The sequence below is a fragment of the Tursiops truncatus genome, chromosome 15 (genome assembly GCF_011762595.2).
Source record: "Tursiops truncatus isolate mTurTru1 chromosome 15, mTurTru1.mat.Y, whole genome shotgun sequence".
NCBI classification, from domain to species: domain Eukaryota; kingdom Metazoa; phylum Chordata; class Mammalia; order Artiodactyla; family Delphinidae; genus Tursiops; species Tursiops truncatus.
This window is the reverse complement of record NC_047048.1, coordinates 20,492,428-20,510,619: the sequence shown is the minus strand read 5'-3', so window position 1 is coordinate 20,510,619 and position 18,192 is coordinate 20,492,428. Positions and strand designations below refer to the sequence as shown.

At 39.5% G+C, this 18,192-nt stretch overlaps 1 protein-coding gene across 2 annotated transcripts in view; it reads left to right on the top strand.

The window, feature by feature from the left end:
• Positions 1 to 18,192, top strand: part of SCNN1B (sodium channel epithelial 1 subunit beta) — a 77,166-nt gene that overhangs the window by 25,541 nt on the left and 33,433 nt on the right. Inside the window, exon 1 of one of the 2 annotated variants that reach the window (XM_033840149.2) lies at positions 15,288 to 16,602. The exons of the other annotated variant lie outside the window; for it this stretch is intronic. The gene's annotated coding sequence lies outside the window, so the exon portion shown is untranslated. Of the gene's footprint in view, positions 1 to 15,287; positions 16,603 to 18,192 lie in introns of those variants that run through there. 2 annotated transcript variants of the gene reach the window in all.

Below are 18,192 nucleotides of genomic sequence, written 5' to 3'. Positions count from 1 at the left end.
CCGGGTTCCATCCCTGGTCAGGGAACTAGATCCCATATGCATGCCACAACTAAGGAGCCAGCGACCTGCTGCTAAGGAGCCCGTGAGCCACAACTAAGAAGCCCGCCTGCCGCAACTAAGACCCGGCGCAACCAAATAAATAAATAAAATATATTTTAAAAATAAATCAATAAATATTAAATGCAATAGAGACTGCCAAACTACTCTGCAGTGACTGCACCAACTTAAACCCCATTGGCATGTAAAGGTGTGCTTTGTAATACCTGGTATTACAAAATGTTTTCATCTTTGCGAATCGAATGGTTGCCGTGCAGATATTTTTTTCACTTAACTCCAATCAGCATAAATTTTAAAATTGCTTTTTTAAATTTTTTTTTCTGTCTCCTGGGAGCGTGTAGGCTACACAAAGGCAGGGACTTCTTACTGAGGGATGCTGGGTGCCTAGAACAGTGCTGAGCACACAGTAGGTGCTTTGTAAATATTTCCTGACTGAATAAATGAATAGATTAAACATTGAAATGGTCCAAAATACAAAAGGTGCCAAAGGAGTAACTCATTTTTAAAAGTCTCTTTCCGTGCCTGTGCCCCCAGCACCCAGTTCCCCTTCTTGAAGGCAGCTTATGTCAGCCCTTTGGTGTCTGGCCCCTTGGAGATGGGCTATGCACACACAACTAAATATCTCTATGCTGTTTTCCTTTTTTTGTTTTTTTAATTATTTGTTTATTTAATTATGCTGCATTGGGTCTTCATTGCTGCACGCGGGCGTTCTCTAGTTGCGGGGAGCTGGGGCTACTCTTCATTGCGGTGCGCGGGCTTCTCATTGCAGTGGCTTCTCTTGTTGCGGAGCATGGGCTTTAGGGCACGCGGGCTTCAGTAGCTGTGGCACTCAAGCTCAGTAGTTGTGGCTCGCAGGCTCTAGAGCGGAGGCTCGGTAGTTGTGACACACGGGCTTAGTTGCTCCGCGACATGTGGGATCTTCCCGGACCAGGGCTCAAACCCGTGTCCCCTGCATCGGGAGGCAGATTCTTAACCACTGCGCCACCAGGGAAGCCCTTTTTTGTTTTTGAACACAAATGCATACCAGCTTTATATATGGTTCTGCCCTTTCTTCTCTCTCACTTAATGGTATACCTTGGCAGCACTCTTCATCTCTGAGCAGCTCAAATAAGACCACTGTGTCTCCTCTCCTGGAGGACTGGAGGGAGCCACTTTTTTTTTTTATTGAAGTATAGTTGACTTACCTTATTAAATTAGGTTCAGGTGTACAGCATCCTGATTCAATATTTTTATGGACTATATACTCCATATAAAGCTATTATAAAACATTGGCTATATTCCCTGTGCTGCACATCCTTGTATCTTATCTATTTTATACCTAGTAGTTTGTACCTTTTAATCCTCTTACCCTATTCTGCCCTTTCCCCCACCCCCCTGGGAGCCACTTTTTTAAGGTCTTATCAGTCACACTGCATTTGGCTTTATGGGAGGACCCCTGGAGGCCCAGGAACCACAGCCTTGGTCAAAGGAGGTGCATATGTGCACACAGAGGAGGTGGAGCCTATTGCTACCCTGCAGACTTCCCCAGCACCCACCAGATCAGGAGCAAGAGGCCACATGTCCCATCAGGCTTGTCGGTAAGAGGTGGCTGGAAGCCAAGGGACCTGGTTTCTGTTTCCAGATCTGCCTGACTCACTGTGGCCGTGAGGAAGTGCCTTTGTGCTCTGGTTACCTTCTCTGTGAGATGGGCATAATTCTGGCTACCCGAACTTTCTTGAAAGGCTGTCATGAAAACGCAGGAGGAAATGCTTGATAGAGGTTGTGTGCTTCAAGTGGGCGAAAACAATTAACAGAGAATTTCCTCAAGGATCATAAGGAAGATGGTTTTAAATCTTTTGAGAGGAACCCTTTATTCAATCGTGGAATTATTTTAATATGTCTTAAGAAAAAAATGGCTTAGCACATCAAACTTATTCACAGGCATAGTGTTGCTTAGGATGAGGGTGAATTTTTTTAAGCAAAAAAGACGAGTTCAGATGATGTTATATATTAAGTGAATAATGATACAAGGGCTATCGGGATTTAGCAAAAATCGTGAAGGTGGTATGCAAATGATTGATGTCTGGGAAACATTGAATTAGCAGGTATTTTGGGGGGGCAAATAACAAAATCAAACTTACAAATACTTATTTGAAAACATATTTTAAGGATTTTTTTCTTATTTAATGCAAATATATAGGACACAGTAAATCAGGTTTTGACAAACTTTTTCTGCAAAGGGCCAGGTATAGTTAATAGTTAAGGCTTTGTGGGCCATAAACACTGCGTATTCATTTTTTTTTCTTTACAACTCTTTGAAAACATAAAAACCATTATTAACCAGAGGGCCATACAAAAACAGGCTGGCTTTTCAACTTTACAGACGCTTGCAGTAAATTAAGGAATTTATTGAACATAATAGCTGCTAGTGCTCCAAATACAGGTACAACAACCTGTATGAGGCCCATCTCTTAATGACACATTTATTAATAACATTAATGTTCTACTTACTCCCATTTTTCAGTATTATTATGAACTCATGGATTTTTAATGTATTTAATATGTTTCAATTAATCGCATGCTTTTTAAAAAATTTTATTTATTTTTTTATACAGCAGGTTCTTATTAGTCATCCATTTTATGCATATTAGTGTATACATGTCAATCCCAATCTTCCAGTTCATCCCACCACCGCCCCCCCACCCGCTTTCCCCGCTTGGTGTCCATACATTTGTTCTCTACATCTGTGTCTCTATTTCTACCTTGTAAACCGGTTCATCTGTACCATTTTTCTAGATTCCACATATATGCGTTAATATACGATATTTGTTTTTCTCTTTCTGACTTACTTCACTCTGTAGGACAGTCTCTAGGTCCATCCACGTCTCTGCAAATGACCCAATTTCGTTCCTTTTTATGGCTGAGCAATACTCCATTGTATATAGGTATCACATCTTCTTTATCCATTCATCTGTCGATGGGCGTTTAGGTTGCTTCCATGACCTGGTTATTGTAAATAGTGCTGCAATGAACATTTGGGTGCATGTGTCTTTTTGAATTATGGTTTTCTCTGCATCTATATGCCTAGGAGTGGGATTGCTGGGTCATATGGTAATTCTATTTTTAGCTTTTTAAGGAACCTCCATACTGTTCTCCACAGTGGCTGTATCAATTTGCATTCCCACCAACAGTGCACGAGGGTTCCTTTTTCTCCACACCCTCTCCAGCACTTATTGTTTGTAGATTTTCTGATGATGCCCATTCTAACCAGTATGAGGTGATACCTCACTGTAGGTTTGATTTGCATTTCTCTAATAATTATTGATGTTGAGCAGCTTTTCATGTGCCTCTTTGCCATCTGTATGTCTTCTTTGGAGAGATGTCTGTTTAGGTCTTCTGCCCATTTTTTGATTGGGTTATTTGTTTTTTTAATACTGAGCTGTATAAGCTGTTTATATATTTTGGAGATTAATCCTTTGTCCACTGATTCATTTGCAAATATTTTCTCCCATTCTGAGGGTTGTCTTTTCATCTTGTTCATAGTTTCCTTTGCTGTGCAAAAGCTTTTAAGTTTCATAAAGTCCCATTTGTTTATTTTTTTTATTTTTATTTTTTTTAACATCTTTATTGGGGTATAATTGCTTTACAATGGTGTGTTAGTTTCTGCTTTATAACAAAGTGAATCAGTTATACATATACATATGTTCCCATATCTCTTCCCTCTTGCATCTCCCTCCCTCCCACCCTCCCTATCCCACCCCTCCAGGCTGTCACAAAGCACCGAGCCAATATCCCTGTGCCATGCGGCTGCTTCCCACTAGCTATCTACCTTACTACGTTTGTTAGTGTGTATATGTCCATGACTCTCTCTCGCCCCGTCACAGCTCACCCTTCCCCCTCCCCATAACCTCAAGTCCGTTCTCTAGGAGGTCTGCGTCTTTATTCCTGCCTTACCCCTAGGTTCTTCATGACATTTTTTTTTTCTTAAATTCCATATATATGTGTTAGCATACGGTATTTGTCTTTTTCTTTCTGACTTGCTTCACTGTGTATGACAGACTCTAGGTCTATCCACCTCATTACAAATAGCTCAGTTTCGTTTCTTTTTATGGCTGAGTAATATTCCATTGTATATATGTGCCACATCTTCTTTATCCATTCATCCGATGATGGGCACTTAGGTTGTTTCCATCTCCGGGCTATTGTAAATAGAGCTGCAGTGAACATTTTGGTACATGACTCTTTTTGAATTTCGGTTTTCTCGGGGTATATGCCCAGTAGTGGGATTGCTGGGTCATATGGTAGTTCTATTTGTAGTTTTTTAAGGAGCCTCCATACTGTTCTCCATAGTGGCTGAACCAATTCACATTCCCACCAGCAGTGCAAGAGTGTTCCCTTTTCTCCACACCCTCTCCAGCATTTATTGTTTCTAGATTTTTTGATGATGGCCATTCTGACCGGTGTGAGATGATATCTCATTGTAGTTTTGATTTGCATTTCTCTAATGATTAATGATGTTGAGCATTCTTTCATGTGTTTGTTGGCAGTCTGTATATCTTCTTTGGAGAAATATCTATTTAGGTCTTCTGCCCATTTTTGGATTGGGTTGTTTGTTTTTTTGTTATTGAGCTGCATGAGCTGCTTGTAAATTTTGGAGATTAATCCTTTGTAAGTTGCTTCATTTGCAAATATTTTCTCCCATTCTGAGGGTTGTCTTTTGGTCTTGTTTATGGTTTCCTTTGCTGTGCAAAAGCTTTGAAGTTTCATTAGGTCCCATTTGTTTATTTTTGTTTTTATTTCCATTACTCTAGGAGGTGGGTCAGAAAGGATCTTGCTGTGATTTATGTCATAGAGTGTTCTGCCTATGTTTTCCTCTAAGAGTTTGATAGTTTCTGGCCTTATATTTAGGTCTTTAATCCATTTTGAGCTTATTTTTGTGTATGGTGTTAGGGAGTGATCTAATGTCATACTTTTACATGTACCTGTCCAGTTTTCCCAGCACCACTTATTGAAGAGGCTGTCCTTTCTCCACTGCACATTCCTGCCACCTTTATCAAAGATAAGGTGTCCATATGTGCATGGGTTTATCTCTGGGCTTTCTATCCTGTTCCATTGATCTATATTTCTGTTTTTGTGCCAGTACCATATTGTCTTGCTTACTGTAGCTTTGTAGTATAGTCTGAAGTCAGGGAGTCTGATTCCTCCAGCTCCGTTTTTCTTTCTCAAGATTGCTTTGGCTATTCGGGGTCTTTTGTGTCTCCATAAAAATCTTAAGATTTATTGTTCTAGTTCTGTAAAAAATGCCATTGGTAATTTTTTTTTTAAAATGATGCTCAAATTGTCCCATCTTTGCCAGTAAGAATCCCTTCAAGGAGTCCTTTTGACCGACCCAGTAGTCTTTGATAGCTTTCTTTGCTTTCTGGTATGGTGAGAGAGCTCAGGCTCATCTTGTACATTTCCTGCACCAAAACTCGTATCAGCCATTTTTCTAAGAAGCCCTGGTTCCCTTTAGCCGAGAATGGTATTTAGAGACCAGAATCTAGGCGTCTGGAATGCACACATTTGCATTTCTAAGTAGAAATGATGTCCAGGATATGTCCTGGTCCCTGGGGAGATTCTGACTGCCCCCCTAAAACTCTCCTTCACCATCTCCAGCCTGCTACAGTGAGCCCCATCAATGGCTCTGACCTGACTAAGTTTTCAAGAACAAAGAGTCAGTCATGCTCTGGGGCTAACAAGGAAGAAACGTGAAAGATTTTTCAATAACCAGAGTCCAACCCATTTTCAGGTTAACCTTCAATTAACTATAAAAATCCAGCTACCCAGAACTCTTATTCCCTGATTACCTTGGATAATTGAGGTTTTGCTGCAAAAATAAATACAGGGGATTTTAATGAAAGTATCTGACCTGTAATTTATAGGGGTCACAAAGTCAGATGTCCGCATAAGCCAAGGCCTGAATTAAAAAACGAGTGAAGTGGGCTGAGGATAAGAAAATAGAGAATGGGGAGAATTGGGGTGAACTGGGGAGCACAGTCTCCATCTAAGGAGGGCAGCCACTAGTCATTTCGAGCAGAAACTGCCATGTGGGGACAATTATCAGATCTTTCTGATTTTTCAAAAATTGAAGAAAATCTAGATTTTTAAAAAATGTGAACTTGCATAATTTTGAGATGGCAGTGGATTTAAGTGTTTTGTTAAAACTTTATTTAGATGTAATTTATCGACAATTAAATACATCCATTTCAAGTATAGCATTTAATGAGTTTTTATAAATGCATACGTCTAATTAACCACCATCTCACTGAAGACAGAATATTTGCGTCACCTCCGAAAGGTTCCCTTATGTACCGTTCCAGTCGATCCACTATTCACATCAAGCACAGGAAATCGCTGATCTGCTTTCTGTCACTATAGATTAGTTATGTCTTTCCCAGGGCTTCATGTAAATGAAGTCATATCTTATGTACTTTTTTGTGTCTAGCTTCTTTTACTCAGAATAATGGCTTTTTTTTTTTTTTTTTTTTTGCGGTACGCGGGCCTCTCACTGTTGTGGCCTCTCCCGTTGCAGAGCACAGGCTCCGGACGCGCAGGCTCAGCGGCCATGGCTCACGGGCCCAGCCGCTCTACAGCATGTGGGATCTTCCCAGACCGGGGCACGAACCCGTGTCCCCTGCATCAGCAGGCAGACTCTCAGCCACTGCGCCACCAGGGAAGCCCAGAATAATGGCTTTTAAAAAAAATATCCATCCATGTTGTTGTATGTATCAATAGTTGGTTCCTTTTATTGCTGAATAGTATTCCATGGTATGGAAATGCTACAATTTGTTTATTTACTCACCTGTTGGTGGACACTTGCTTGTTTCCAGTTTGGGATTATTAATGAATAAGGTTGCTGTGAGTATATATGTACACACCTTTGTGTGAAAATATGTTTTCAGTTCTCTTGGATAAATAAGAGTGGACCTGAAAGGTCATATAATAAGGACCCATTTAACTTTATGAGAACCTGCCAAACTGTTTTCCAAAGTGACTGCACCGTTTTGCATTCCATCCAGTCGTGTAGGAGAGTTCTGATTGCCTCACATCTTCGCCAACACTAGATACTGTCAGTCCTTCTAGTGGGTGGGAAATGGTATCTCCTTGTGGTTTATATTTGCATTTTCCCAGTGACTAATGATGTTAGACGTTTTTTCATGTGCTTATGAGCCATTCATATATCCTCTTTTATGAAGTGTGTTTTTAAATCTTCTGCCCTTTATTGCGGGCGTTGGGTTGTTTGTCTTATTACTGAGTTGCAAGGATTGTTTATGTATTCTGCATACAAATTCTTTGTCAGTCATACTACTACAAGGATTTTCTCCCAGTGACTTGCTCTTTCATTTTCTTAACAGTGTTTTGAAGAGCAGAAGATTTAATTTTAATAAAGGACAGTTCTTTTTTTTTCCTTTTATTATTCATGATTTTGGTGTTCTATCTAAAAGGCCTTTTGCCCGCCCCAGGATCGCACAGATTTTTCTCTTATACTTTCTTCTGGATATTTTACAGTTTTAGCTCTTGTGTTTAGGTCCCTGATCCATTTCAAGTTAACTTTGGTATCTAGTGTGAGACAGGAGTTGAGATTCCTTTTTCTTATATGGATATCCATTGTTCCAGCATGTTCTGTTGAAACGACTATCCTTTCTGCATGAATTACCTTGGCACCTTTGTAGGTCTATTTCTGGACTCTATCGTATCCCACTGATTAATATGTCCATCATCACACCAGTATTACACTGTTCTGATTATTATACTTGATAGTAAGTCTTGATATCAGTATAAATCCTTCAATTTTGCTCTTCTTTTTCAAAAGTTTTTTTTTTCTATTTTAGTTTTTTTACTTTTCCATATACTATTTAGAATTGGCTTGTCAACTTCTACATGCTGTCTGCTGGGATTTTGGTTGAGATTGAATTAACTCTAGAGATTGATTTGAGGTTAATTGACATCTTAACCACATTGAGTCTTCTGATCCAGGAATATGTTATATCTCTTCATTTATTCAGGTTTTCTTTAAATTAAATATATATTTTTAAAACCACCAAGGGCACCAAGACAATTAAATAGGGGAAAGAATAGTCTTGGTGTTGGGACAAGTGGTTATCCTCATGCAAAAGAATGAAACTGAACCCCTACCTCACACCATATACAAAAATTAATTCAAACTGGATCAAAGACCTAAATGTAAGAGCTAAAACCATAAAACTCTTAGAATAAATCATAGGAATAAATCTTTATGACCTTGAATTAGGCAATGAATTCTTAGATATGACACCAAATCATAAACAACAAAAGAAATATAGACAAGTTGAGCACCATCAAAATTAAACATTTTTGTGTTTCAAAGGGCACCATCAAGAAAATGAAAATATGATCCACAGAATGGGAGAATATTTTTGCAAACCCTATATCTGAAAAGGGACTTGTATATAGAATGTATAAATAACTCTTACAACTTAATAATAAAAAGCCAAATAACCCAATTAAAAAATAAGCAAAGAATTTGAATAGATATTTCTTGAGAGAAGATATATTGGCCATATAATGGATATAATAGCCAATAAACACATGAAAAGATGTTTAACATCATTAGGTATCAGGAAATGCTAATGAAAACCAGAGTAAGATGGCAGTTCACATCTACTATATTAATGGATAATAACAAGTGTTATAGAGAATGTGGAGACATTGGAACCCTCATACCCTGCTGGTGGAATTGTGAAATAGTTCAGCCATTTTGGAAAACAGTCTGGCAGTTCTTACAAAGGTTAAACATAGAATTACCATATGGTCCAGTTGGTATATCCACTCCTAGGTATATACCCAAGAGAAAGGAAAACATATGTCCACACAAAAACTTGTACATGATTGTTCACCGCAGTATTATTCATAATAGCCAAAAAGTAAAAACAATTCAAATGTCCATCAATTGATGAATGAATAAATAAAGAGTGATGTAGCCATAATATGGAATATTATTTGGCAATAAAAAGGAATGAAGTAGTGATGCATGCTACAACATGGAGGAACCTTGAAAACATTACGCAAAGTGAAAAACCAGTCACAAAAGACCACATAATATATGTATGTGAAATTTATATGAAATGTCCAGAATAGGCAATCTATAGAGACAGAAAATAGATTAGTGATTGCCTGGGGTGGGGGAGGGTAGAGGAAGGAGTGAGAAGTGACTGGTAATGGGTACAGAGTTTCTTTCGGAGGAGATGAAAGTGTTTTAAAATGTACTGTAGTGATGGCTGAACAACCTGTGAATATACTAAAATCCACTGAATCTACACTTTAAGTGGATGAGTTATATGGTATGTGAATTCTATCTCAATAAAGCTGTTATTTACAAAAGGAAATTATATTTTAAAAAATACTATGCTACAGTGTTCATTGCAGCTCTATTTACAATAGCCAGGACATGGAAGCAACGTGGGTGTCCATCGACAGATGAATGGATAGAGAGGATGTGGCATATGTACCTGATAACTATTACTCAGCCATAAAAAGAAAACAAAATTGAGTTATTTGTAGTGAGGTGGATGGACCTAGAGTCTGTCCTACAGAGTGAAGTAAGTCAGAAAGAGAAAAACAAGTACTGTATGCTAACACATATATATGGAATCTAAAAAAAAAAAAAAAAAGGTCATGAAGAACCTAGGGGCAGGTCAGGAATAAAGACGCAGACGTACTAGAGAATGGACTTGAGGACACGGGGAGGGGGAAGGGTAAGCTGGGACAGATTGAGAGAGTGGCATGGACATATATACACTACCAAAAGTAAAATACGTAGCTAGTGGGAAGCAGCTGCATAGCACAGAGAGATCAGCTCAGTGCTTTGTGACCACCTAGAGGGGTGGGATAGGGAGGGTGGGAGGGAGGGAGACGCAAGAGGGAAGAGATATGGGGATATATGTATATGTATAGCTGATTCACTTTGTTATAAAGCAGAAACTAACACACCATTGTAAAGCAATTATACTCCAATAAAGATGTTAAAAAAAAATCTTTTTCAAACCCGCAAAAATTTAATGAAAAAAGTGGCATTGGTTTTTATTTTCACCAAATCTCTTTAATGTCTTGTTTAATATATTGCCGTATCTGTTTTGGTATTTATTGTGTTGGAAAATACTATTTTGCTTGGAGGATATGAAATAAATTCAGCTTCACACAGAAAAAAAAAAAAAAAACTGTGCTAACAACAACAAAAACTTTTGCAAATCCGATACAGCTCATGGGTCATCCATTTGCAGCCCCTCGAAGTCCATACGTGGACTCAGTCTCGACTTGGTTCCCATTATCCTTCCCCCCAGGACACTGAGTCAAATCTCAGGTACAATTTATCTCTGAAAGTGAGCAGATATTTTCTCTTATAAGAAAACAGAAACGGTTGTACACAACATTTATTGTTTCTGCATTTGCTGCCAGGAATGTTCTCCACAAGTTCGGGGTCAAGTTGTAGATAGTGATCTGGGACTCTCGAAGCATGACTCTCTTCCATACCTGGACTCAGTCTCCACTTGGCTTACTTGGGTTGGTTTAAGCCGTAAGCTGATTCACACCTTTCTACACAAGCTGTGTATACATTCCAAACACAGACCATCTATCACCCTGGTGGTGAAACCTGACAAGAACAACATAGAGTGGTTTATAGGACTTACTGATTTTAACTTGGCTAATGTCCCAAACTAGTTAGGAGATAAGGCAGTACTCAGCAAACTTCTGTTATTTGCCTACCATTGTCACAGTTTTTGTTGCATGTATTACTATTGTTTGTAATTAATAATTTTCTTTAAACCTATTTCTTTTTTTTTGAATTTTATTTTATTTATTTTTTATACAGCAGGTTCTTATTAGGTATCTATTTTATACATATTAGTGCATATATGGCAATCCCAGTCTTCCAATTCATCCCACCACCACCACCACCTCCCCTGCCACTTTCCCCCCTTGGTGTCCATACGTTTGTTCTCTACATCTGTGTCTCTATTTCTTCCCTGCAAACCAGTTCATCTGTACCATTTTTCTAGGTTCCACATATATGCGTTAATATACAATATTTGTTTTTCTCTTTCTGACTTATTTCACTCTGTAGGACAGTCTCTAGGGCCATCCACGTCTCTGCAAATGACCCAGTTTCGTTCCTTTTTATGGCTGAGTAATACTCCATTGTATGTTACCACATCTTCTTTATCCATTTGTCTGTCGGTGGGCATTTAGGTTGCTTCCATGACCTGGCTATTGTAAATAGTGCTGCAGTGAACATTGGGGTGCATGTGTCTTTTTGAATTATGGTTTTCTCTGGGTATATGCCCAGGAGTGGGATTGCTGGGTCATATGGTAATTCGATTTTTAGTTTTTTAAGGAACCTCCATACTGTTCTCCATAGTGGCTGTATCAGTTGACGTTCCCACCAACAGTGCAACAGATGCCCATTCTAACTGGTGTGAGGTGATACCTCACTGTAGTTTTGATTTGAATTTCTCTAATAATTAGTGATGTTGAATTTTGTAAGTTGAGCACAGCTTTTCATGTGCTTCTTGGAGAAATGTATGTCTTCTTTGGAGAAATGTCTATTTAGGTCTTCTGCCCATTTTCTGATTGGGTTGTTTGTTTTTTTAATATGAGCTGCATGAGCTGTTTGCAAATATTTTCTCCCATTCTGAGGGTTGTCTTTTCATCTTGTTTGCAGTTTCCTTTGCTTGGCAAAAGTAAGTTTCATTAGATCCCATTTGTTTATTTTTGTTTTTATTTCCATTACTCTAGGAGGTGGGTCAAAAAAGATCTTGCTGTGACTTATGTCAAAGAGTGTTCTTTCTATGTTTTCCTCTAAGAGTTTTATAGTGTCCAGTCTTACATTTAGGTCTCTAATCCATTTTGAGTTTATTTTTGTGTATGGTGTTAGGGAGTGTTCTAATTTCATTCTTTTACATATAGCTGTCCAGTTTTCCCAGCACCACTTACTGAAGAGACTGTCTTTTCTCCATTGTATATCCTTGCCTCCTTTGTCATAGATTACTTGACCATAGGTGCATGGGTTTATCTCTGGACTTTCTGTCCTGTTCCATTGATCTATATTTCTGTTTTTGTGCCAGTACCATATTGTCTTGATTACTGTAGTTTGTAGTATAGTCTGAAGTCAGGGAGTCTGTGTCCTCCAGCTCCGCTTTTTTTCCCTCAAGACGGCTTTGGCTATTCGGGGTCTTTTGTGTCTCCATACAAATTTAAGACTTTTTGTTCTAGTTCTGTAAAAAAAAAATGCCACTGGTCATTTGATTGGGATTGTATTGAATCTGTAGATTGCTTTGGGTAGTACAGTCATTTTCACAATATTGATTCTTCCAACCCAAGAACATGGTATATCTCTCCATCTGTTTGTGTCATCTTTGATTTCTTTCATCAGTGTCTTATAGTTTTCTGAGTACAGGTCTTTTACCTCCTTAGGTAGGTTTATTCTTAGGTATTTTATTCTTTTTGTTGCAATGGTGAATGGGATTGTTTCCTTAATTTCTCATTCTGATCTTTCATTGATAGTGTATAGGAATGCCAGAGATTTCTGTGCATTAATTTTGTATCCTGCTACTTTACCAAATTCATTGTTTAGCTCTAGTAGTTTTCTGGTGGCATGTTTGGATTCTCTATGTATAGTATCATGTCATCTGCAAACAGTGACAGTTTTACTTCTTCTTTTCCAATTTGTATTCCTCTTATTTCTTTTTCTTCTCTGATTGCTGTGGCCAAAACTTCCAAAACTATGTTGAATAATAGTGGCGAGAGTGGACATCCTTGTCTTATTCCTGATCTTAGAGGAAATGCTTTCAGTTTCTCACCATTGAGAATGATGTTTGCTGTGCGTTTGTTGTGTATGGCCTTTATTACATTGAGGTAGGCTTCCTCTATGCCCACTTCCTGGAGAGTTTTTATCATAAATGGGTGTTGAATTTTGTCAAAAGCTTTTTCTGCATCTGTTGAGATGATCATATGGTTTTTATTCTTCAGTTTGTTAATATGGTGTATCACATTGATTGATTTGCATATATTGAAGAATCCTTGCATCCTGGGATAAATCACACTTGATCATGGTGTATGATCCTTTTAATATGTTGTTAGATTCTGTTTGCTAGTATTTTGTTGAGGATTTTTGCATCTATATTCATCAGTGATGTTGGTCTGTAGTTTTCTTTTTTTGTAGTATCTTTGTCTGGTTTTGGTGCCAGGGTGATGGTGGCCGCATAGGATGAGTTTGGGCGTATTCCTTCCTCTGCAATTTTTGGAAGAGTTTGAGAAGGATGGGTGTTAGCTCTCTCTAAATGTTTGATAGAATTCACCTGTGAAGCCATCTGGTCCTGGGCTTTTGTTTGTTGGAAGATTTTTAATCACAGTTTCAATTTCATTACTTGTGATTGGTCTGTTCATATTTTCTATTTCTTCCTGGTTCAGTCTTGGAAGGTTATACCTTTCTAAAAATTTGTCCATTTCTTCCAGGTTATCCATTTTATTGGCATAGAATTGCTTATAGTAGCCTCTTAGGATACTTTGTATTTCTGCTGTGTCCATTGTAACTTCTCCTTTTTCATTTCTACTTTTATTGATTTGACTCCTCTCCCTCTTTTTCTTGATGAGTCTGACTAAAGGTTTATCAATTTGTTTATCTTCTTAAAGAACCAGCTTTTAGTTTTATTGATCCTTGCTATTGCTTTCTTTGTTTCTATTTCATTTATTTCTGCTCTGATCTTTATGATTTCTTTCCTTCTGCTAACTTTGGGTTTTGTTTGTTCTTCTTTCTCTAGTTCCTCTAGGTATAAGGTTAGATTGTTTATTTGAGATTTTTCTTGTTTCTTGAGGTAGGCTTGTATTGCTATAAACTTCCCTCTTACAACTGCTTTTGCTGCATCACATAGGTTTTGGATCGTTGTGTTTTCGTTGTAATTTTGTAATTTTTCGTTGTAATTCTCTAGGTATTTTTTGATTTCCTCTTTGATTTCTTCAGTGATCTCTTGGTTATTTAGTAATGTATTGTTTAGCCTCCATGTGTTTGTGTTTTTCATGTTTTTTTCCCTGTAATTGATTTCTAATCTCATAGCGTTGTGGTCAGAAAAGATGCTTGATATGATTTCAGTTTTCTTAAATTTACTGAGGCTTGATTTGTGACCCAGGATGTGATCTATCCTGGAGAATGTTCCGTGTGCACTTGAGAAGAAAGTGTAATCTCCTGTTTTCGGATGGAATGTCCTATAAATATCAATTAAATCTATCTGGTCTATTGTGTCATTTAAAGCTTGTGTTTCCTGATTAATTTTCTGTCTGGATGATCTGTCCATTGGTGTAAATGAGGTGTTAAAGTCCCCCACTATTATTGTGTTACTGTCGATTTCCTCCTTTATAGCCGTTATCAGTTGCCTTATATATTGAGGTGCTCCTATGTTGTGTGTGTATATATTTATAATTGTTATATCTTCTTCTTGGATTGATCCCTGGATCATTATGTAGTGTCCTTCTTTGTCTCTTGTAATAGTCTTTATTTTAAAGTCTATTTTGTCTGATATGAGAATTGCTACTCCAGCTTTCTTTTGATTTCCATTTGCATGGAATATCTTTTTCCATCCCTCACTTTCAGTCTGTGTGTGTCCCTAGGTCTGAAGTGGGTCTCTTGTAGACAGCATATATATGGGTCTTGTTTTTGTATCCATTTAGCGAGCCTGTGTCTTTGTTTGGAGCATTTAATCCATTCACGTTTAAGGTAATTATCGATATGTATGTTCCTATTACCATTTTCTTAATTGTTATGGGTTTGTTTTTGTAGGTCCTTTCCTTCTCTTGTGTTTCCCACTTAGAGAAGTTCCTTTAGCATTTGTTGTAGAGCTGGTTTGGTGGTACTGAATTCTCTTAGCTTTTGCTTGTCTGTAAAGCTTTTGATTTGTCCGTCAAATCTGAATGAGATCCTTGCCGGGTAGAGTAATCTTGGTTGTAGGTTCTTCCCTTTCATCACTTTAAATATATCGTGCCACTCCCTTCTGGCTTGTAGAGTTTCTGCTGAGAAATCAGCTGTTAAGCTTATGGGAGTTCCCTTGTATGTTATTTGTCATTTTCCCCTTGTTGCTTTCAATAATTTTTCTTTGTCTTTAATTTTTGTCTATTTGATTACTGTGTGTCTCGGCGTGTTTCTCCTTGTGTTTATCCTGCCTGGGACGCTCTGCACTTCCTGGACTTGGGTAGCTATTTCCTTTCCCGTGTTAGGGAAGTTTTCAACTATAATCTCTTCAAATATTTTCTCGGATCCTTTCTCTCTCTCTTCTCTTTCTGGGACTCCTATAATGCGAATGTTGTTGTGTTTAGTGTTGTCCCAGAGGTCTCTTAGGCTGTCTTCATTTCTTTTCATTCTTTTTTCTTTATTCCACAGCAGTGAATTCCACCATTCTGTCTTGCAGGTCACTTATCCGTTCTTCTGCCTCAGTTATTCTGCTATTGATTCCTTCTAGTGTATTTTTCTTTTCATTTATTGTATTGTTCATCTCTGTTTGTTTGTTCTATAATTCTTCTAGGTGTTTGTTCTTTAATCCTTGTAGGTCTTTGTAAACATTTCTTGCATCTTCTCGATCTTTGCCTCCTTTCTTTTTCCGAGGTCCTGGATCATCTTCACTATCATTATTCTGAATTCTTTTTCTGGAGGGTTGCCTATCTCCACTTCATTTAGTTGTTTTTCTGGGGTTTTATCTTGTTCCTTCATCTGGTACAGAGTCCTCTGCCTTTTTCTTTTTAATTTATTTTATTATTATCATTATTTTTAATTTATTTTTGGCTGCATTGGGTGTTTGTTGCTGTGCGCGGGCTTTCTCTAGTTGCGGCGAGCGGGGGCTACTCTTTGTTGCGGTGCGCGGGCTTCTCACTGCGGTGGCTTCTCTTGTTGCGGAGCACGGGCTCTAGGTGTGCGGACTCAGTAGTTGCAGCTTGCAGGCTCTAGAGTGCAGGCTAAGCAGTTTCGGCGCACGGGCTTAGCTGCTCCACGGCATGTGGGATCTTTCTGGACCAGGACTGAAACCCATGTCCCCTGCATTAGCAGGCGGATTCTTAACCACTGCGCCACCAGGGAAGTCCTGCCTTTTCATTTTGTCTGTCTTTCTGTGAATGTGGTTTTTGTTCCACAGGCTGCAGGATTGTAGTTCTTCTTGCTTCTGCTGTCTGCCCTCTGGTGGATGAGGCTATCTAAGAGGCTTGTGCAAGCTTCCTGATGGGAGGGACTGATAGTGGGTAGAGCTGGGTGTTGCTCTGGTGGGCAGAGCTCAGTAAAACTTTAATCTGCTTGTCTGCTGATGGGTGGGGCTGGGTTCCCTCCCTGTTGGTTGTTTGGCCTGAGGCGACCCAGCACTGGAGCCTACCCGGCTCTTTGGTGGGGCTAATGGCAGACTCTGGGAGGGCTCACGCCAAGGAGTACTTTCCAGAACTTCTGCTGCCAGTGTCCTTGTCCCCACCGTGAGCCACAGCCACCCCCCACCTCTGCAGGAGACCCTCCAACACTAGCATGTAAGTCTGGTTCAGTCTCCCCTGGGGTCACTGCTCCTTTTCCCGGGTCCTGATGCGCACACTGCTTTGTGTATGCCCTCCAAGAGGGGAGTCTCTGTTTCCCCCAGTCTTGTCGAAGTCCTGCAATCAAATCCCGCTAGCCTTCAAAGTCTGATTCTCTTGGAATTCCTCCTCTCATTGCCGGATCCCCAGGTTGGGAAGCTCAGAACCTTCACTCCAGTGGGTGGACTTCCGTGGTATAAGTGTCCTCCAGTTTGCGAGTCACCAATCCAGCAGTTATGGGATTTGATTTTATTGTGATTGCGCCCCTCCTACCGTCTCATTGCGGCTTCTCCTTTGTCTTTGGATGTGGGGTATCTTTTTTGGTGAGTTCCAGTGTCTTCCTGTCGATGATTGTTCAGCAGTTGGCTGTGATTCCAGTGTTCTCGCAGAGGGAGTGAGAGCACGTCCTTCTACTCCGCCATCTTGAACCAATCTCAGGTCTTTTTTTTTTTTTTAACTTAAGTGTATTTATGAACCTAAAGCAAAAGCCAGTGTCTCTTGCCATAAATAGAAGATCCCTCTTAAAAAGAAACCCAGTGAAAACAGAAGGTTGTTGTTACAGATACCGTTGCCTGACAGGGCTCTGAGCGAGCCTGAGGCCTCATTGTTAAACTGGGAGATTAGAGGGGGTTAGGTGGCTGTTAAGGACCTAAAACTTTCCTCTTGACTTAATCAGAATGGTTAAACTAGAATGGAAGAGGGTAGATGTCACAGAGGCCCTTGGTCTATTTCTTCCACAACTATTTATAGGAGCCTAATGTGCTCTTCACCTCTTGGGCCTTGAGACAGATGAAGCCCCAGTTCTTTCCAAGTTTAAGGTTGTGGTAAAAATGTATAGGAACGAAGTACATTACGAAGCACGTTGCAGTTCCTGGATCATGGTAAAAACTTAGTACTTTAATGTTGCCCTCGTAGTTGTTATTATTGTAGTTATTATTACTTTATTATCCCAGAGCAGGGACTGGGTCCTCTGGGAAAGGTGGGGGTCGGGTTAGTCTCTGAACATCTGTCCTACAGCCGTGATGGCCTGGACAGGCACATGGAGCTTGATTTCCATCAGAGAGCAGAGGCAGTGGTGTTAAGAGAGTAAAACCCTTAATGCTTTGGCCAGGCAGGTGAGGAATGTGACTGTGTCAGACAGTTAGGTCAGGAGTGAACATGCCTGAGTAAGTCTAAGATCTCTGTGTAGATATGAAGGTCTGGCGTTATTCATTTCGGTATTCAGTGGTGTTCTAGGCGCTGTGCTGGGGTTGTCGGGAATACAGTGCTGCTACCTCCAGGAGGACTGTGATCTCATGGGAGTGAGAAGCCACAGGACAAGCAACTATGTCACAGAGTAGAACGAGGAGAATTTCTTTCTCTGTTGGTTGCAAATGATACACATCCAGCTTGTATCAGCATAAGTAAGAAAGAAAATTTATTGGTTCCCATATCTGCTGAGTCCAGGAATAAAAGGCTTCAGGAATGGCTGGATCCAGGTGTTCAAACGATGTTGTCAGAACCTGCCTCCATCTTGTGGCTCTGCTTTTCTCTATGTTGGCTTTCTCC